Here is a 23394-nt window from a genome sequence, read left to right as displayed (position 1 = left end):
ATGAAACTCTGGGTTCGATTCCCCAGCACCACATACACAGAAAAAGCCAGAAGTGACACTGTGGCGTAAGACCTAGAGTGGTAGCCTTGAGCATAAAGAAGCCAGGGACAGTGCTCAGTGCCTGAGTCCCATGACCCAGGACTAGCAAGAAGCAGAAGAAAAAAAAAAAAGAGTTTAGACATTGCAGTCTGGGCCTCTGTTGTTGGTTCCAAATACAGAGATGATACAAGATAATATTAGGTCAGGATTAAAAAAGAATACATCAGATTGTATCCTCTTGAAGAGACAAGACAGTGGTTAAATGAAATGAACACCCCATTGTAGAGCATGGGTTGCAGCTCAGTGGTTGAGTGTTTTCTCAGAAGGAAAGGGACACTGTGTTTAGCTGAGAAGCAGTACGATAGGAAAGTCCATGAAATTCCAAGTATGACAGAAAATATAACCCACAATTTCTCCATTAAACCCAATTATTGTGACTAAAAGCATATAATATATTTGCTTTCTATATTTGGCTTTTTAATTTTTTTGATGTTTTTGACATTAAAATATATGCATTTCAGGGCAATTTTTAAAGCTTCATTCTCATCATTGAGACTGATTCTCCAGAGAAATTTCAGTGTTTGAGACTGAAATCTTTCTATGCCTTTCTTCTAATTCTGTCATTTCCAATCCTGATTTTTCCAGTCTCAGAAATTTTATAAAATATTACAAAATTTTATATTAAAAATTATATTACAAAATTTTATAAACTATTACTTTCATAATAAATTAAAAATAATTACTTTTTTAACAATTCATATGACTATTGGATTTTTATGAATTTTAACTTTAAATTTATAGTGCATTAAAGTGTAGCTCTCATATTACATAAAATTTATTTGGTCACTTGGATATCTGAATGACATATATAACTGTATTAGAAAAGCTGAAACCACAGTAACATAAGACTTCCACAGAACAGCTATTGGGACACCTAGACCTGGCCCGCGAGCACACAATGGGCTGAGGGCCCTTTAATGTGAATGTCACCTCCACAGTGATAGGCAGATGCTGCCAGAAGCAGGTTTTGATTAGTGATCAAACTCCTCTTACATGCATACTGGTAGTATCAGTAGGGTTATGAAATTAATAATCTTTGTGTAGTATAATTCCAGAAAGCCAAATAAATACAGTAAGAATGCCTAGGTTATCTTGGTATCTGTGCTTTTATGTATTCAACTTTATTTTTTTTATAAAGGCAAAATAAAATTATTAAATGGAAAATTTGACTTAATTCTTTTTATTCCTAAAAGACATTTTGTTTAAACCAATATAAGAATGTGGCTATGATGTAGCTATTTTCACTAATCTCACTGAAAAATTCTTAAGAAATTTTCCTTATTCTTGAATATTTGTGGTCTGATTGATTAAAATTTCAACATCTAAATAAATATTTTGACACAGGCATTTCTTCAACAGTCATTCATTGCCCAATTTTAAAATAGAACAGTTACTTGATGTAAATAATGTTTGGAACTCTGCTTTGGGGACCCTCTCCCAATGAAGTGTCTGAAGAATTTCCTTGTTTTTCTTTCAAGAAATTCCTTTCACTTTCAAATAAAATTACTTTGTTTACCTTTTAAAAGTCTATGTCAGCTTTCACCCTCATTTTTGTTCTCTCTATATATGTATATTGTTTGCTTCCCATAAAAAGCTATTTTTTCAAGATTGGGTATTGTGGCATATATCTATAATGCCAGTTCTTTAGATGCTGACACAGGAGGATAATGCATGTGTGAACAGCCTGGAAGACAAAAGACAAAAGACAAAAGAGAGGTGTTCTTTGTTTTCTTTTTTCCTCCAAAAACTGCAATAAAAAAACTTTTTGAATACGGATTAGCATTTGAAGCCAAGTTTCTTTTGAAGATACTTATCCACAATATAAAATTGCCATGTTTTTCAAATCTCTTTAAGTAATTCTCTGATGAATTATATCTGACTACTATTTTAAGAAGAAGCAGTATTCATTACTTATAACAAGAATAAAAATATGTAGGGATAGGGGAATATAAATTCCTCCAAGACATATTAAACATAACTAAATATTTCTTAAGTCTCCTAGAAACTGATGAGTCCATCTGTGAAACTGAGAAACCACATGGCATTTGGAAAACTAAAATGATGTCTGGAGTTAAATTCACCGATAGACAGTGGTTTAATGTGGACACTATTGAAGCCATTAAGATATAATATTCTTTTATTTATACTGTGTTTTAAGTTTAGGGCTATCACCTCATCTTTTCTCACTACTTCTTTCGTCACTACTCTTTCATAGTCTCCTTATTTCATCTTTTAAAAAATCAGAGTTTGATTACTTTTGTCTCTTTGTATTTTTATGATATCTCTCTAATAGGTCGTGAATGTATTATGTCATTTACAAATCATCGGAAATAGTAAATTTACTTTTGGATTTGAATCTCAAATTCTTTAATATTTAGTACAATTTTTAAAATATGAAACAAAGATACTATTGATCCTTTAAATTATTATTCACTTGTAATTATATATGTTGTCACTTTTAGGGAAGCATGTAGCTTTTTATTTCTAGATACTGTAAATTTTTATCTAAGTTCAAAATAGACAAAGTTGTCCACCAATTAAACTGTTCTTACCAACAAATGTAGAATCATCCAACAAATGTAGACTCATCCTATTTTAGACAAGGCTCTCCAGATAGAAATACATAAATATGCACATGGTCATATGTACACACACACACACACACACACATCATCATCATCATCATCATCATCATCATCATCATCTCTCTATAGGTAGATTAATAGATAGATAGGAAGAGGTTAGTGGGATTTATTAGGGGAATGGACCTAACCTCTGTTATTGGCTGAGAAATCTCATGACAGGCCACCTGCTGCCTGGAGATTCTGGAACATGTAGTCTGTGTTCAGTCTCCTCCAGACTAAGTAATCCAATGGTACAATTCTTTGGGCTGAAGGCTTGTGAACTTGGGATGGAAGAGTTCTGAATGCTGGTTCAAGTCCTATTTCAAGGTCCCATAAAAACACAAGTTTTGAGGGTAAGACTTTTAAGCTTCAGGAGACAGGAGGCAAGAATTCACCTTCTTTTTGTCTTTTCATTTCATCTGAGCCCTAAACTGGTTGGATGGTACCCACCCATACTGAGGGTAGAGCTTTCTCAGTCTGCAACTCGAACACTAATTTCCTCTGGAAACTCCCTCAAATACCTGGGGTAACCTAATCATTCTAATAAATACCAAACAACTTGGGTTTCCCTTTTTATAGAAGAAAGGCTGACTCAGTGTTTTCTAAAACATTGAGAATACTTTTCTGCCTGCTTTCTACTATGCCTTAATCCAGTCAACATGAAAATCAAAATCAAACACCATGAATCCATCGTTTTCTCTTCTTGTACTTAATCTCCAAATAAAATAGCAAGGCTCCATCCATAGTGATGTAATTGTCCTGGATAGACATGAAAATGACTGGAAACTTGGAGAATTTTTCATGATTCACTTCCTAGAGCTGCCTCTGCATTTGCTACTGTGCCCCTGGCCACCCATACAATAATAGCTCAACTGGTCCAACCCATGAAATATGAAGCCACCAACTATATGGAGCCATGTCCAAACAACTAGTGTCTTCGAGAGCCAACAGTCTTATAGTTGGCTCCAATTCATGAAAGCGGAAGCTCTCAAAGCCATGAGAATGAGGTCACCCAAGTCTTGTTGTCCCATCTCCCATCCAAGTGGTATGGAAAGTGTGATATGAAGGTAAAGATGATTCTCAGGTCTCAAGATTTAATGTTGCTTGCCCTATAGAGTTTGGATTTAGTTGGGACCCAGTATTCCTTCTTAAAGGCTGTTTTTCCTTTGGAAAGGGGAATATCTATTATACTGCTGTTCTTAGTTTCTTTTGAAATTAAAAAATATTTTTTGTTATCTTCTTATACTCCTCAGCATAATAAGCACCATATAGTCTACTATGATTGACCCATTCAGAAATGTGTTTCTAAATAAATTTTCTGGGGCATTTGATAGATGAAGAGTCTATATAAAGGAACAGTAAAATTGTATCTCTCAGGATTTTTTTATGGTGAAAATAAACATAATTTATTGACTTATGTCTAAGAACTCCATAAAGACAACTAGAGTATAAAATGCAGATGTTTCAATCTACACATTTATAACTGCACATCAACACAACCATCTTAATAAAGCACTAAAGTTGACAATAGTCCTTGAGTCTTGAAAGTGAAGAATTCAAGCAAGATGTAAATATAGTAAAGGTGAGAGAACATTTTATTTGAAAGAAATATGACAGAGAAAGAGAGCACATGGCATAGACATGCTATGGGAAGACAAAACATTAGCCCATCTTGGCTATCTTGTGCCAACTTCTAGGTTACAGAGATTCATTTTGGGTTAAATAGTGAGAATTGGTGTCCTTGCAAATGGCTTTTGCTTAGGTGAGTCTTCTTTCTGTTTCCCATGAAGTGTTGGAACCATAGATTTAGTACTTGTCCTTGTTTCCACATTCTTTTGTCATCACTTAAAAAATGTCTTACTTTTTAGGTCTTTTTCAGCTCTCTTCCTCCATTTTATTACTAGGCAGGTTTGGGTTTATTAGCATATCCTGCCAATTTCAAGTTCTGCTAACTCCTATTGCTAACAAAAGGGTAAATAAAATTGATTACCTGGAAGAGTCTTGAAGATAATTTTTTGTCTAGTTGTTTTTGAGGTATAGTCTCATTACTTGGACCTAGTTTGGCCTCAAACTTACTACTTAGCTCTAGGTGGCTTTGAGTATGGAAATTTTCTGCCTTATTCTCTCAAGTGCTGTTTTTTCAGGTATGGTCCACCATACTCTGACACATAGACAACTTTTGAAAAGCATTTACCCTCACTTAGATGAGCTTATATTGCCATGGAAGTTCTAGAGAAATAAAAATTCATTATAAGGGCTGGGAAAGTGGCTTAGTGGTATAGTACTTGCCTAGCATGCACAAAGCCCTGGGTTCGATTCCTCAGCACCACGAGGCAGAAAAAGATGGAAGTAGTTCTGTGGCTCAAGAGGTAGAATGCTAGCCCTGAGCAAAAAGAGGCCAGGGACAGGGCTCAGGCCCTGAATCCAAGCCCCAGGACTGCTTTAAAAAAATATTATGAGAGGTATAATTTACAATGGAAAGCTTTTGTATAAGAAGGCTTAATTTGTCCTCTGATTAAACCATAGTCTAGAAAGTGTGGTCACAGAAGCTAAGACTAGCCTACTAACTCATTAACCACAGTGGAGAACGCTGGGCTTTTTGAAATAATTTGGGTGAGATAGTCTAAGTTTAATTTGTATAGATAAAGATTCTCAAAAAGTAATAGGTTCTCTATTGAGAAGTGTCTGGCAATTGTGGGAAGAAAAAATACAGCAGACATGTGAGATGTCTTTCTTTCTGCCTCCTCTTTGCTTTCGTTTTTAAAGCCATTAATAAAGCTTCATAACAGTAAGAAATATGGTTTGTGTAAATATGATTAGATGATATGCTCTTTTGCATTAGCACAGCAACCATGATAATGTATTCTGCAGTTGTAATAACAAGCATCAGTATGAAGGTAGTTCTTCATATCAACATATTGAGATAAAAATAAAATGCAATTAGAGATGGAGATGGCAATACATACTTATCCTTCTGTAAGAAATTGTGAATAATTTAAAGGAAAGCATTTTATTGCATGTTAGTATATAGTGAACACTGGAGAAAAGACATGTTTTTAAGTACAAAATGACTTGTAAATAATGTTGACTTGATGTGTTATATGATGTTTACATAGTATCTTCTTTTCTTGATCATTTCAGCCATTAGAATAGATATTAAACTACTGTTGTGAAACAGCAGCTATAGTTTTTTTTTCTGATAATCAATGAAATTTGAACTCAGTACTTAACACTTACTAGGGAAGTATTCTACCATTGAGCAATGCCTCCAGTACCTGTGGTCTATAAATATAATATTTGACTAGATTATCTTCTATAAGTCTTGCCTTTTGTAAATTAGACTTTGTGTTTCCTTTTCAGGTACTGGATAAGGGTTAGAAAAGACATATGGGGACAACATGTTTATAAATATTTCATCATATTCTTGGTCCTAAAGGTCCACCTTTAATTTCACAGTGGATATTAAATAGAATATTAGTTTTGTTTCATATTGAAAATGAAAGAATATTTGTGCAAGATGGTAAGTAATTCTCAAATTAACCACTTTCAAAAACATGTGTAAAGCTAAGCTTGAAATAAACGTTGCCTTTGGATTTTTGCAAGAATTTCAGAACTAGAATATTTTTTAGCAATTACTTGTGGCATATAATTTAATGATATCTAAAATTTCTGTTATGAATAAGTGAGATTTTAATTAGAGCTTAATCTAATTAGCACTAATAAGTATAACTCTGATTTACACAATTTGAAGATAGTTTTAATTTAATGTCTGAAATTCCCTTCACAGACATTTGATTAGAATTTAGATTGCAGTGATCACATTTTTAATCTCCTCATTTTGCAAGTTTTTGAAAGCCATATTTTAGTCAATAATCATTTACATTTTGTAAAATTCTGTATAAATCTGTATGTCCAGGCTCAGTGATTTTTATGAAGATAAAAATGATGCCTTAAAATACTTAAAATATCTGAGCAGATTCAGGCACTTAACAGGGAAGAAGAATGAGGAGGCAAGGCTATTAAAACTTTAGCCCAAAGCTGACCTTGCAGATTCTCTTTATATTTGGAACACAGTAGTAATTTATAGGTGATTAGAAGCTATGAGAAACTCTGTGAATCCATTATAACTTCTTTTCTGGAGGATACTCATTTCACAACTGGACCTATCAGAATTAGAAGGCCTACATGTTCCCAAATGCAGGATCTAGGACTGCAGTGCTGGTAAAATGACTGGGCAGACAACCTGAGCTTAGAATGAAGTAAAACTCTGAATGTGATGTCCTTCTTGACAGCAGCACCTTCAGTTCTTAGAGAAGTCCCATTGCCAAAATCCACTTTTTCACAGTGGATGTGCTCTAAGACCAAGACTACTATCAGTCATCCTACTCTCATTGTCTCCTTTTTAAGCCCCTTCCTTCTCCTTTCCATGCTTAATCTTGATTTCTTTCCTTTATTCGGTTGATGGTACTGATGAATCTATGAGTTGAGTTGTGTTTGCTATTTATCTGTTTTACTCAAAAATTCTCAAGCTACAAAGTAAGTTGTTCAAGTAATGGAGTATTTGATCACAGGTATTCCTCACCTCCCACTCCAGGGATTACTCATCACAGAAACTGGGCCTTATGTGCATACCACAGCAGTGGTAGTACAAAATAGAAAATTATTTTTATGTTATTCCAATTTAATCAGCCTTGAAGATTCCTCTCAAGATTTTTCCCTAATTTCCTGCTCTAGGAAAGTAAACAAATACTTTTCCTAAGGTTGAAAGCCTTAGAAATTTAAAATTTGAGATTTGCTATAAAACAGTAGGAGTTCTCAAAGACTGAGGTACTAAGACTCTTGCTGTTTTGATCCTGCTCTCTCCTGTTACACATTCTTTTACCCAGAAAACGTTGGAGTATTTTAATAATAAACCAAAGAATAATTCATACTGAAAATTAAAATAGAGGAAAGCATTAAAATATTTCAGAATTAGTCTTCTTCCCAAGAGTTCTTCTCTAGTCTTCTCACTTAACAAATGTGTTGCTATCTGTGGGTTGAAAAAAGTCTAGCCAATTAAAAACATATTTCAAATTTTAGAAAGAAATCTTGCTATTAGGATAATTTGTAAAGTTTTTATTCAGTCACATAATAAATAGAGTATTCGATCCTTAGTATTTTTTTCCCTCCTGCATTTCTAATATGTAATACGGATCAATGGGTCTCAGAGCCTCCACTTACTCTTCACTCCATCAAAATTTTTGCTGCTAATTGGTTCTTCCATGTACTCATTTACTTAATAAGGCATCACATATCCTCCCTACAAAAATATACCATGAGGTGATAAACTATAGCATTATGTTTATATAATGTTTTAATTATCCATGTCAATATTTTAAATAAAGTTCTTTTTTAAAAAAATCCATATACTAAACATTTATTTTTCATCATTATGACAAAAACACTTACCAAATCCACTTAAGAAGAGGGAAGGTTTGCTTTGGCTCCCAGTTTCAGAGGTATCAATCTATGGCTGTCTGTATTGCATATGAGTCGGCATACAGTGTTAAGTCACTGGGAGAGAGCATTCTGGAGAGAATGTTGCACCTCATGGCAACTAGAAAGCAAGCTGGAGAGGAGGTAGGTGCATATTCCCTTTAGTGGCACAATATCTTACTGTCACAATTCCTATTGCCAAGGAGACTGTTCTACTGCCCACACCCCCAAAGTGCCACCGGCTTGTGACCAGACTTTTAGTATAATGGGCTGTTGTTACATGGGTATTCAAACCCAAGCAGTTGTATACTTTTGGGCACCTGGAAAACTCTGTGGTAAACAAACAAACAAAAACCTTGAAGAAGAAAATATTTATTTTGGCTTGTGGTTGCAGAGTTCAGTCCATAATCACTTTTTTGAGGAAGTCATACTGATATCCATAGTGGTGCATTCATTTACACTATGAATTAAGGGTTCCTTGCTAGTGTTTGTTCCTGTTTGTGTTCTGGATGTGTTCTTGGAGGTTAAAGGACAGCACTAGAAGCCATCATTTTAAGTTCAAAAAGGCAAAGGTCACATGTTTTCTGTCATATTTAAAAGCTAGACTTAATAGATAAGTTCATAAATGCATGCATGACCATGCAACATATTCATAAAGTAAGACTTTTGACAGGGTTTGAGGAAAAGAAAATAATAGGCAAATAATAACTAAAATGCATTGCATTTATTACTATTTTGTGAAAACAGCCTAAGAAAATTGATTATAAGGTATAGAAAAACTTCAGGAAGGGACAAAGAAAGAGTAATAGAAGGGATTAATTTGATAAAAGGCAATATATGTATGTGTGAAATACTATGGCAAAAACCTTTGGACATTTAAGATTCACTTTAAAGCTACATGATTGGAATGTTAAACAGGTCCAGTTTCATCTTTAAGATATTCATCTTGGGAAACATATAGCTCCAAAAAGAAAATCTGCAATCCATCTCTTATTTTTTATAATTAGTATGCTTAACTAAGGATAATTAACTCAGCTATTTGGGAAAAGATTATGAATTTAAATATGTAATGGCACAGTAAGCTTAGAATTTTAAGTTTCTGTTTTTAAGTTTGAAGTACAGCCAAAGAATTATTAAATCAGAATTAACTAAGGTGTTTCAGTGTTTTAGAGTGTTATTTCTTGTTCTTTTGGACTGTTATTTCATAAAGAATTGAGACCTTCTATTTGAAGAAGTGTTTTGGGGTCAGAATGCTGCAGGTGATGAAGACAATGAAATCATTGAAAAATCCCCGTTACTTATTTTTTTTCTATAAAATGAATTGACACCAACCCCAATAGAAAACAAAAAGATTTAAACCTAAAAACCTAGAAACAAGATCTGTGTTTGTCTCTTTATGTCATTCGAATTCTCTGCTGGACTTGCTAGAGATTTCATTAGTAGCAGTTCTTTGCTTATAATGACAAGCTTCCTCATGAATGCTGTTTCAGGCATACAGTGTTTGATAAGTTCCTTGAAGCCAAAGATTGAAAGGATTCATGGTAAAGTGGGAAATAAAAAGAATTAACAATCTTAACAACAAAAAAAGAGATCTATGTTTATGTTTTAGTATGAGCACATTGTCTTTAAGATAAAACATACACAGTCCTTCCAACTTTTATACCAGTATAATTTAGTTATATACAATTAACTTAGACAACTATAGTTCCTATTTCAACAATTTATTTGTAGCTATTTTGAAACAACTGTAATATATAAGTAACTATAAGAAATTATTGTGTGACTTACCCTGTATTGTGGTTTGGGTGTGAAGGGTCCCAACTAAAACCTTATATGTTGAGATTTGGTCCTTACTTGGTGTTCCTATTTAGAGTTAATTGATGGTTCTGAGGCTCTGACCTAACCAATAGAATAATCCTTGATGGGTTCATAATATGATGTAATTATTGTAAAGTGAGGCCTAGCTGGTGGAAGGTAGTGACTCATGAGTGATATTGAGATATATACCTGTGTCTTTCTTTCTGTATTTTGTGCTTGTCATGAATTTAGGAGCCTTTCTCCCCCATATATAGCAATGGCCATGAGGCTTTGACTTGCCCCATGTCTGAACAAACAGATTCTGAAAACCATGGACTGAAACCTATGAAACCAAGAGCTAAAATGAACCTTTCCTCTTTTTCAATTGCTTCTCAAGTATTTGTAATAGAAATATAAGTCTATCACCAACATAAGTCTACAACATGCTTTCAGTTTCTGACTCTTCATATTGACAGAAACTTATTTCTCCATTTTCCCAGGCTAAATGCTGAATTATACAATTGCTGGGCCCTGCAATAAGTACACATTTAGTTCCATATGAATCTGCATTATTATTATTTTTTTCATTTTTATTTTATTTTTCAAATTTTTATTATCAAACTGATGTACAGAGAGGTTAGTTTCATATGTTAGGCATTGGATACATTTCTTATACTGTTTGTTACCTTGTCCCTCAAACCCCCCTCCCCCCTTCCCCTTTCCCTCCCCCCCCCAGGTGTTCAGTTCACTTACACCAAACAGTTTTGCAAGTATTGCTTTTGTAGTTGTTTGCCTTTTTTTACCCTGTGTCTCTCAATTTTGATATTCCTTTTCAATTTCCTACTTCTAATACCATTATACATGGTTTCCAATATACTCAGATAAGATTACAGAGATAGTGTAGGTACAACCACAGGAAGGTGATACAAGAACATCATCAATAATAGAAGCTACAGATACACATGGGACATTGAAAGTAGTTACAACTGTGATATAACAATCGTTTCCATAACATGGAGTTCATTTCACTTAGCATAATCTTATGTGATCATAAGGGTATAGCTATTAGGCTCTTGTGATTGTCTGCTATGACTTGCCTAAACCTGTACTAATTATTCCTAATAAGGGAGATCATAGAGTCCATGTTTCTTTGGGTCTGGCTCACTTCACTTAGTATAATTTTTTCCAAGTGCTTCCATTTCCTTACAAATGGGGCAATGTCATTCTTTCTGATAGAGGCATAAAATTCCATTGTGTATATGTACCACATTTTCCTGATCCATTGGACTACTGAGGGGCATATGGGTTAGTTCCAGATGCTACCTATGACAAATTGTGCTGCGATGAACATTTTTGTGCTGGTGGCATTACTGTGATTTTGTTTGTGGTCTTTTGGATAGATACCCAAAAGTGGGGCTGCTGGGTCATAGGGGACGTCTATATTTAGCCTTCTGAGGAATCTCCATACTGCTTGCCAGAGTGGCTGAACCAGTTTACATTCCCACCAACAATGAAGTAGGGTTCCCTTTTGGCCACATCCCCTCCAACAATTGTTTTTTTATTGTTTTTTTGGCCAGTCCTGGGGCTTGGACTCAGGGCCTGAGCACTGTCCCTGGCTTCTTTTTGCTCAAGGTTAGCACTCTGCCACTTGAGCCACAGCGCCACTTCTGGCCGTTTTATGTATATGTGGTGCTGGGGAATTGAACCCCAAGGCCCCATGTATACGAGGCAAGCAATCTTGTCTCTAGGCCATATCCCCAGCCCCAACAATTGTTATTGTTAGTTTTCTTGATATATGACATTCTTACTGGGGTGAGATGGAATCTCAATGTTGTTTTGATTTGCATTTTTTTTATGGCCAGTGATGTAGAGCAGTTTTTCATATGTCTCTTGGCCATTCTCATTTCCTCATCAGAGAAGTCTCTTTGTAAGTCTTTAGCCCACTTGATGAGGGGGCTATTGGTTCGTTGCGGTTCTGTTTTGGAAGAAGGTAATTTTTTTAGTTCTGCATATATTTTAGATATGAGGCCTTTGTCCATTGAATGGCCGGTAAAGATCTTCTCCCAGTCTGTGGGCTTTCTGTTTATCTTGCGAGCTATGTCCTTTGCCTTGCAGGAGCTCTGCGGTTTGATGCAGTCCCATTTATCCAACCTTTCTTTGATGTGTAGCCGTTCTGGGTCTTTGTTAAGGAAGTTCCGTCCTGTGCCAAGGAGCCCAAGTGTTTCTCCTACTCCTTTATTTAGTGTTTTCAGGGTGTCTGTTTTGATTTCGAGGTCTCTGATCCATTTGGAATTGATTTTGGTGCAGGGTGATATATAAGGATCTAGTTTTAGTTTGTTGCATGTGTTGAACCAGTTTTGCCAGCACCATTTGTTAAAGAGGCTACATTTCTTCCAAACTATTGTTTTAGCTCCTTTATCAAAGATTAAGTAGGCATAGTTCTGTGGGTTCATTTCTGGGTCTTCAATTCTGTTCCATTGGTCTTCAGGCCTGTTCTGGTGCCAATACCAAGCTGTTTTTATTACTATATCTTTATAATACAGCTTGAAGTTGGGTATTGTAATTCCTCCAGCACTGTTCTTTCTGCTTAGGATTGCTTTTGCAATTCTAGGTCTTTTATTGTTCCATATGAATTTCTGGATTGCTTCCTCTATTTCATTAAAAAATGGTGTTGGGATATTAATGGGTATTGCATTGAATTTGTAGATCACCTTTGGCAATATTCCCATTTTGACTATCTTAATCCTCCCAATCCAGGAGCATGGGAGGTTTTTCCATTTCCTTAGTTCTGACTTAATTTCATTTTTTCAAGCTTTTAAAGTTCTCCTCAAAGAGGTCTTTCACTTCTTTGGTTAAGGTTATTCCTTGGTATTTTATGTTTTGGGGGGCTATTGCAAAAGGAGTTGCTTTCCTGACTTCAGCCTCGGTCTTCGGGTCGTTAGCATAGGGAAATGCCGTTGATTTTTGAGGATTTATTTTATATCCTACAACTTTGCCAAAGTTTTGGATCAGTTCTAGTAGCTTGGGGGTAGAGTCTATGGGATTCTTTAGGTCATGTCATCTGCGAAGAGATAAAGTTTAACTTCATCTTTTCCTATTTGGATCCCCTTTATATTTTCTTCTTACCTAATTGCTCTGGCTAGGAATTCCAGTACTATGTTGAAGAGCAGGGGAGAGAGTGGACATCCCTGCCTTGTTTCTATTTTAAAGGGAATGGCTTTAGTTTTTCACCATTTAGAGTTATGCTTGTTGTTGGTTTGTCATAAACTGCCTTGATTATATTCAGGAATTTTCCCTGGAATCCCAGTTTTTCCAGGGCTTTTAGCATAAATGGGTGCTGGATTTTATGGAATTCTTTTTCTGCATCCAGAGATAAAACCATGTGGTTCTTTAGCTTGCTCTGGTTGATATGGTAGATTACATTAATTGACTTGCATATATTAAACCAACTTTGCATCCCTGGGATGAATCCAGTTTGATCGTGGTGTATGATTTTTTTTGATGACCTGTTGAAGTTGATATGCCAGAATTTTGTTGAGAATTTTTGCGTCTATGTTCATCAGGGAAATCGGTCTGTAGTCCTCTTTCCGTGAGGCGTCTCTGCCTGGTTTTGGGATGAGGGTTATACTGGCTTCATAGAATGAGTCTGGTAGTGAACGTTCTCTTTCAATTTCATTGAAGAGTTTGAGAAATAATGGTGTGAGTTCTGTTTTGAAGGCCTTGTAGAATTTTGCAGTGAATCCATCTGGACCTGGGCTTTTCTTGGATGGGAGATCATTTATTTCCATTTCTCTTTCAATACTGGATATGGGTCTGTTTAGAAGGTTTACATCTTCATGGTTAAGTTTGGGGATATGAATTTTTTTCTAGGAAATCATCCATTTCTTCCAAGTTCTCGAATTTGTTGGCGTAAAGGTTTGCAAAATAGTCCCTTATTATTTTCTGAATTTCGGTTATTTCTGTGGTGATGTTACCTGTTTCATCTCTTATCTTGTTTACTTGAGTGTGCTGCCTTCGTTTTTTGGTCAGGTTTGCCAGGGGTCTGTCTATCTTGTTGATTTTTTCAAAGAACCAACTCTTTGTTTTGTTGATTCTTTCGATTGTTTTTTCGTCTCTAATTGATTTAATTCTGATTTGATTTTAATTATTTGCTTCCATCTATTGACTTGCGGTTTGGCTTATTGTTCTCTCTCAAGGAAATTAAGGTGCTTCCTTAAATTATTGAGGTGCTGTTTCTCCAGTTTGTTGATGTACACACTCAGAGATATAAATTTTCCTCTGAGTACTGCCTTTGCTGTGTCCCAAAGGAGCTGGTACTTTGTGTCCTCAACTTGGTTGAAGTCCATAAACATTTGAATTTCCATTTTAATTTCTTCACTGACCCACTGATGGTTCAGCAGTGTGTTGTTTAGTCTCCATGAATTGTAGGATTTTCTGCGGTGGCTGTTTCAGTTGAGCTCTAATTTTATTCCATTGTGGTCTGAGAGAATGCAGGGAATGGTTTTGATGCTTCTGAATTTGTACAGATTTTCTTTGTGTCCTAAGATGTCATCTATTTTGGAGAATGTTCCTTGTGCCACTGAGAAGAATGTGTATTCTGTTGTTGCTGGGTGGAATATTTTGTAGATGTCGGTTAAGTCTAGTTGGTCTACGCAATTATTTAGTTCTGTGGTTTCTTTGTTCAGTTTTTGGCGTGTTGATCTGTCCAGATGTGATAGTGGAGTGTTAAAGTCCCCAACTATCAATGTGTTTGGGTCTATGAGTGTTTATAGAGTCAGTAGTGTTTGTTTGATGAAGTTGGGTGCTCCTGCATTTGGTGTGTAGATATTTAGAATGGTTATATCTTCCTGTAGGAGAGATCCCTTTACTAGTATGTAGTAACCTTCTTTGTCTCTTCTTAGCTTTTTTAATTTGAAGTCAATTTTGTCTGATACTAGGATTGCAACTCCAGCCTGCTTATGGGGGCCATTTGATCCCAGCCTTTTACATTTAGAAGATGTTTACTTTTGCTGGATATATGTGTCTCTTGGAGGCAGCAGAAAGATGGATCCTGATTTTTGATCCAACTTATGAGCCTATGTCGTTTGATTGGAGAATTAAGTTTATTAATGTTGAGAATTAGGATTGAGAGATGATCTTTTTTTCCTTTCATTATCACTATCTTGTTTAAAGCTGTGTATTCCCATTTCTTGATCTGATGTTTATTATTTAGGGTTCATTTCGCTGCCTGTATTGGGATCTTGATTATTTTCCCTGTATAGTACATCTTTGAGGATTTTCTATAAAGCTGGTTTGGTGGAGATATATTGTTTCAGTTTTTCCTTACTGTGGAAGACTTATTTGACCTTCGGCTATGAATGAGAGTTTGGCTGGGTACAGAATTCTTGGTTGGTAGTTATTTTTATTTAGTGTTTGGTATACTTCATTCCAGGCTCTCCTTGCTTTCATGGTCTCTGCTGAGAAGTCTGGGGTAATTCTGATTGCTTTTCCTTTATATGTGATTGTTTTATTCTCCCTAACAGCTTTAAGGATTCTTTCCTTGTACTCTACTGAACCTGTTTTGATCACAATATGTCTGTGGAATGTCCTATTCTGGTCTGGTCGGTTTCGGGTTCTAAATGCTTCTCGTATGTGTATAGGCCTTTCCTTCTGGATATTTGGGAAGTTCTCAGCTAATATTCTTTAAATAGATTGCCTATCCCATTATCCTCTTTCTCCAAGTTTTCCTCAATACCTATTACCCTTAAATTGGGCTTCCTGATCGTGTCTTGAATCTCCTGTAGCGATCTGTTTTGTTGATTGGACTGGATTTGTATTGATTTTTGATCTTTCTCCATAGAATCTAAGGAATCTTTAGCTCCTGAGATTCAATCCTCTGCTTCAGTTAGTTGGGACTGTAGGCTAGCTACTTGATTTCAAATCTCTTTTCCTTCTGAGTGGTCTTTCCTGATGATTTCCATGTCATTTCTTATGTCTTTTATGGACTTCTTTACTTAATTAACTTCATTACTTTGGTGTTTATTGTTATCTCTCAAATCTTTAAGCTGGGTAGCTATCTTTTCATTTGACTCTTGAAGTTCATTGATCTTTCTATTTGTGGATGCCATGAAATTCTCCATTAATTTTTGCTTTGCCTCCTCACGTTCTAGAATAATTGACTGAAGAGATTCAAACTTTTCATTTATCATGTTTATCAGTAGATTTTGTAGAGCATTTTGGGGGTTCTCTTCTATGTCTTTGATTGACTGCTCTGCTTCCTGCTTGTTTTGAGTGGGGGATAAGACTTCATTGTTTGCCATCTTTCTTGTGTTCCTTCTGCCCATTTGGATTGGGAATGCCAGTCCACCAGCATCTGTGAGCACTGTTTAAGACCCAAAGCACCCCTTACCAAGCACTGTTGTGTAAATCTGACAAGTTCACAATTATATACAGATACCTTGTATACCTGTCTATAAAATTAGATTTGGTGTTCCTAAAGAATACAATTCAATATAACAACCAATCCTGAGCCCTGTATTCAGTAGTTACTTATTTACTGTTACAACCCTATATACAATTCTTGTTTTTATATTAAGTTCATTTAGGACTGGCTTTCTCTATGAATCCCTTTGATTCACTCGGATTAAGCTGGGATACCCTCTATCCAATAACCAGGAGTCAATGGAACCTGGAGGTCTAGGCAGTAAGTCAGGAGGGTATGTAGGAGGTAGTAAAGAGAATAGAGTAAAATGTATTGGGGGGGTGGTGATTTTGGTTTAGTTTCAGTGACGTGGAAATGTGGAGAAGAGTAGAATCAGCAGAAAGAACAAGCTTAAAATGATAGACAATGGAGAGTTAGCAGAAAAGAGTGGAGGTGTTATTCATAGGAAAGTAATTTTTAAAGAAAGAGAATGCAAAGAGAGAAATAAAGTAAAAATACTGGAAGACATATGCACAAAACAGAGAAAAATTATTTAAAAAGGAAAAAAAATAAAAAGGAAAAAAAAACAGAAAAGGAACAATCCAAACAAACAAAAAAAAACTTGATAAAACAAACCGGTAAAAATGGAAAACAAACAAACAAACAAAAAAACCAATGACGTTTCAGAAGTGAAAAAATTAAAAAGAAATTAAAAAAAAAAGTTTAAAAAATATTTGAAAAGAAAAAAAAGAATGGAGTCCTCCTTGTTTGTGTGGTCTTTCCCCTGTCTCTGGTTTCCTCGAAATGGTCTGCAGTCTATTTTCCTGATTGGCTGGTTTGACTTGCTTTCAGTTCGCAAGGGGTGGATCTGTTCTGACCCTTCTCCCCTGTTGGTGCCATCCTGGGACTCTGTGGTTCACACAGCTTGCAGGTAGGCCTTGGGCATCCTCTGTTGATGGGGACGTGAGCAGTCTCGGGAACTGTGGCTCCTCTGTCTGCTGTGGGGTGCTGCCTTTGATGCCTGGCTTTGATTAGGCTGTGGACTCAGCAGAGCGGGGCACCTCTGGGCTATTTTACCTGGCTGAGAGTTGCTTGCCTGGGGGAGGCGGCCTCCTTGGAGGAGGTGGCTATGGAATGCAGCTCCATTTTGGGCGGGGAATTGGGCTTCCTCTGTGATGGGACCATTTATCTGTCTCAGGAACTATTTGTTCCCCTGTCTGGTGTTTCCGTGCCGCTGGGAGCTGCTCGCTGCTTTCACTTTAGATTTAGAAATTCCAGCGGGCAGGACGCGGCACCTCTGGCTAAGCCAAGGCCCAGGACTCACCTCCTGCCAGGGCAGGAGGCATTCTCCTGGGTGGAGCTGGCTCTCACTGGTCGGTCCCTCTTGCCCTTTTCAAAGATGGCTCCTTTGACCTCGCTTTCTCCAGGCCCGCTTTAATTCCAATCTTGTCTGACCCTATGCCAGTGGCAAAGATGTCGCTTTTCTCTGGCGGTGGGGGAAGGGCTGCCTTCCAGAAGCTGCTCTGTGGGCGCGAGTGAGAATATCTTTCGTGGGGTACTCACGCTTTCTCTGCGATTTCAGGTTGTCCGTGCTCAACCGCCGTCTGGAGGATTTTTCCCTGGTCTATGCTGTGTGCTTTAGCCACGTGGAGTGTGGGTTGCTGTGCTGGGCGCTGTGCCGAAGCTGGCACTGGTGCGGCGGCCGGACGCCACCCAGAGCTCAAATCTGTGTTTTCAGACGAGCATAGTCGATTTTTCCTTCCTGGCCAGAATCCCTGTACTGTTAGAACTTACTCTGGCTGTCTTTCTAGGAGTAAAAGTTTCTATGGGGTGAGAAAACTGCGATGTCAGAGGGAGCTCAGCTAGGGCTCTGCTGCTCCTCTGCCATCTTCCCAGAAGTCCTCTGCATTGTTATTTTATAGACTGTCTTGTTTGGCATTTTCATCAATATTTATGATTGATCTACTTTCTGTATATCTGTCAGCACTTTTTTGTTATCACTTGTTCATTTTTGTGGTATCAGGGCTTTAAATTACCTATTGATGCTTGCATTCATCATAAATATTTTAGTTTTAAAATTTAAATGTAAGACTTTAAGTAAAAGTATGAATGAAATTAAATATTTGCATCTGATATTTGCCATGGTTATTTAAAAATACTTTAATTTTTTTCTTCATAATTATTGTATGAGGAAAAAGAAATAAATTACCAAGATTTGCCTATTTTGGGCAGTGCTGGATGAACCAGGGACATATAGCATACTAAGCAAGTACTCTATTCATGAGCTCTTAAGGGTTTTTCAAACAAACAGGGAATGTTCTGGGGCATGTGTATGAAAGCACAAAAAGATGTTTTATTATAATATAGCCAGAAGTAGGGAAAATACTTCGTTCAAGTTGTTCCAACTCATCAAGTCCAGCCAATTCCTTACCAGAAGGTTAGCGGAAGGGATAGATCATAATGAAGGCAAAAATGGAATTAATGCCTGGTGTGGTTACACTGCAAGCAGAGAGGAATCTGTTCTTATGGATCTAACCTTCTTTGGGTTACATAGGAAAGTAACAAATACCCTTATACAGTCTTTAAATGATTAGAATGTGTAAATGTAGTCACAGTGGGAATTTGACCAAAATTTAAGGTAACTAAAGGTAAATAAATGAAGGCAGAGAAGTCCAGACCGGTCTCGTGGAGTTTTCATGCAGTCATGACTGCATGAAAACTCCTCAAGGAAGAATGTATTTAGAAAAATCAGACTTTGAGTCCCTGTTATGATAAGAGCATATTGTAATCTAAGTTCTGCATTTTATTACCATCTTGACTTTGGTTGAGTTGCAAAACTTTTCTTGTCTCCTTTCCTTGTCAATAAAATGGGGAAAACATTTACAAAAGTGTCATACAAAAACCACTTAGAACTGCACCCAGCTCAATGCCAGTGCTGTGTTAACTATTTGTGAACTGTAGGGCAAAAGCCTTTTAGTATACAAAAGCTTTACATGGAAGAAAATGCCAGCCAAATCAAACCTTATATTTAAAAGTACTTAGACCATTGTTCAGTAAACATTTTCCAAAGCCTGGTGACTTCAAATTAAGTCAGGGATGCAAAAATACGTTTGGAACTTCTTGGAACCCAAGAATGTCCCTTTTGAGGACAGAAATGCTGTCAGGTCTCCATGGATGGTACTGTTGCCACACATTAAAAAAAATACTTTTACAAATTATTTTTGAATAGCCTCCAGTTGGATCATTGTGTGGTCTAGATTAAATAACCTGAAACTTTTGTATTAGGGTTTTGTTAGCATTAAAGAGATCCTCATTATCATCACTATCATGTTATTGGTCTTGGCTTTATCTGAATAGTTCTTCCAGGCTAGTAAGGAAATACTGTTGGAGATGTCATTCTAATTGTAGGCTAGAACTTAATATGAAAATGTTTTGCTTCCTCTTTATAGTCAAAACTTTTAAAATTAATTTTAGCCACAAAATGACATAAACATTAAATTGGGTATTATGCCTTTGATTTTACTTTAGATAGCTTTTTCTTTTGCTTACAATTAGGGTTTTGAAGTATGCTATTTATCAAACTAAATGCCAGTTAAATCACAAAAGCTGGCCTTAGACACTGCTATTATTAATTTATGAATCATTTGACTCTTTTTGTAGTGAATTACCTTAATTTTTACAAACAACATTAGAAAATATTTTAAAGCAAGAATATCTGTTCCCAGTAATTTTAATTGCCATTTTTAATCTTTTTGGATATCTACTATTAATTTGGTCATGTGGCAGCTCCTCTCTATTGGAGCTTATAGAAATAAATTAAGAATTAATACATACATAAATGAATATTACATTTAACATGCAATTTTATTGCCTGTATATTTTAGTTATTCATTTAAAAGTTGCTCATTGTATATATGATACATCTAAATCTATCCTTCTATTCTTTCAGTTGCTATGGCAGTTTAAAAGATTGCAAACTAAATATAGTTCATTTCCCTTTTCCCCTTGATATAATTTTCTCAAGGATATCTGCTTCTTCCTTTTTTTTTTTTTTTTTTTTTTGAGCCAATAACCGTGGATCTAGAGGGAATGACTATACCTATGAAGAAGAAAGGTGGAGAGAAAAGTTTGAAAGTGCTGTCTCTGTTACACATGTGTCTCTTCATTTTTTAAGTATCCCACGTGTGGCTGTCACATCAAGCGTGTACTTACCACACACATACATACACACATGCAAATAGACACATATGCACACACATTACCCTCAAAGCAATAATTCTCAAAGTAGCACATTACAAACCCCATAAAGAGGAAGAGAAATACAGTATTCCCTGATTTTCACTGTGAAATAATGTTCTCACAATGGAATTCTAACTTTGTTTATGTATGCAGAGGAGATTTTGCTCTCCTTTGCCCATCCTTAAGTGTTAATTGAAGAAAGTTTTCTCAGTTTTTATTATACTTCTTACAGTTCCTGCAGTTTGGATGATGTTATCTTCACATGTAGATCCCCTGGGCATCATTTTTTTTAAATGGTATTTCAAGATCAGCTCTCTTTCCTTAGTGCTACTATTTAGCAGCAAAACTTAGTTGACTGTCATTAGAGAGATGGCTACCCTCGACATAGATTAACTCTCTTGCAATTGCAGATCCAGTGATCCTTTATTTTTTTTCAGGAGAGTATTGGGTGTAAATCGTGTGACCTTCCTATTCCAGGATGCACATATGAAGTAGTTTTGGTTTCTCTTTCTTTCCTACCCTAGAGATAATAAGTCTGCCTCCTTAACACCCTGGTGGTGAGCTGTGATTGTAGCCTCTAGTACCTGATGCTGAGATAATAGCTGACTATAATTCTAAGTACACTACCTAAGAATATAGGAAACTTGTCATTTTACATCTCATTAAAATGATAATAAAGAACATTTTTAATTTGCAAACACCAGAGTAATGACTTAGAAACCAATTGTCATTTCATTATAGCTTAAACCTTTAGAATTGATTACAAAGTACTGGATCATAGTAATTGAATAAGTACAAGTTTGTGAAAGATTAATCTCTATACATTATTCTTTTTTACACATTGTCAATGCTATTAGTTTTGTTTTTTTCTCTTTTAATTTCATCCTGTTTTTTCACCCAAGACTGCATCATATTGATGAATGTGATTACAATATTCCAAGGAGATGGGGATTTCTGTGTTTTCTGGGACACTATCAGCTTGCATAAACATCCCTTTTCAATGTAGATTCTGTATGTGGTAGTTTATTACATTGACTATCATTAATAAAAATCTATCTTCCAGAAGTCTTACTGTTAATTATTATGTGCACTGCTGACAAAATATTTTATGAATATTTGCTGCATGAAAGACATTATATTAGGTACTCAAAAGTAGATAGTAAAAAAAAGAAAATCAGAGATACAATCCAGATAAATCATGAACAAGAATGTCATATAAAGTAAGCTACAAAGAAAAGTGTAGCCCTATAATAAAAACAAAACTATTTTAGTATTGGAGAGGCAGTTAGAAACAGGTAATTTTACTCAGAAACTCCAGGATATAGAGAGGAGACTTTGGAGGAATTGTGTATAAGGCAAATAAAACGTTCAAGACCCCATGAAGGGTGCTTCCTTGCTATATATATAGATGACTATTCATGGGAAGGCAGACACAGGAACACCTCTGAGGACCCTCCTTTTCTGCAGGAGCTTGGCCTCTAACAGGAACAGTAAATAACAGATGCAAGAAGGATGTCTGTGAGGCCTCCTTATCTGACTTACCTAGGTCCACACAGATTTTATCTCAAGATATTACATATTGTTCTGTGCTAGTCTTATATATAGCCTGTGAAAATTTATCTCCCAATGACAGTACAAACTTTTCTCCCAGGCTATTCTCTCTCATCATCCTCCCATAACCTGCCACTGCTCCCCACAAGAAGGAGCTTCAATCCCATATTTATTTATGTAGCCCAAAATACTACTTAAGCTCCAGCCATCTGGCCTTTTGAGACTTTTAATGTCTGTATGGCTTTAGTAACTAGGAAGATATAATTTTGGTGTCATTTTTCCCTTTAATCTACTACCAACTCATTCACAGACAGAATTTAGCAGCCTTCAGAAGTGAGAAATTTTAAAACTTTATTACATAATTTACAAGGAACACAAAATGCATTTCTTTACTGTTAAGACTAACAATAAGTAATAAGAATTTCTTCTTTGGTTTTATAAAGGTCCAAATTTGAAAAAACTGTTATGAAATAATTTTAATGTTGATATTCTCTCTGACTAGAAATTAGAAGAATAAATTATATGGCTACATTCATTTCCCCCCTCTTGTATTGTTTCAACTGTAAAAGTAGAAATTTTTATAATATTTAATTCCTATTAAAATCCATCCACTTGTACTTAATTTGGAGTGTTGTTAGGCTGTTGAGATTTCTTTTTAAGCACTGTGCTTTTTATTTTATTTTATTGGCAGTATTGAGTTTTAAGCTAAGGGCCTTTCCCTTGATAGACAAGTGCTCTTCCATGTGAGCCATGTTTTCACCCTTCTGTATATTAGTTTGTTTTTCAGATAAGCTTGCCTGCTTTTGCTGGGCTACTTTTGGACATTAATCCTTCTACTGCTTCCCCATTAGCTAGGATTCTAGGTGTGTCCCATCATGCCAAGTCCTAAACTGAAAAAAAGTGTATTACTTTCATATGCTGCATTCTGCTTAAATTTATACTGTTAAGTATAATCGCATATGATACTTGAACTATTTGAATGTTTCTCAATGCCTTCCCATAGATGAGATATTAAGTTCTGATTTATGATGAACATTTTATTTAATTTTTCTTAATATTTAAAAATATTTTTCCAAAGTACTCCAAAATATCCCCAATGACAAATTTGTATCTTCAATTATCATTGACTAGGGATATCTTTCCATTTAGCTCAAGGCCATTTACTTAGAAATGGGATACACAGTAAAATTTTGTTATTTGAATTAGCTA

Source organism: Perognathus longimembris, chromosome 4 (assembly GCF_023159225.1).
Source record: "Perognathus longimembris pacificus isolate PPM17 chromosome 4, ASM2315922v1, whole genome shotgun sequence".
Lineage (NCBI taxonomy): Eukaryota > Metazoa > Chordata > Mammalia > Rodentia > Heteromyidae > Perognathus > Perognathus longimembris.
This window is presented reverse-complemented; position numbering follows the sequence as displayed.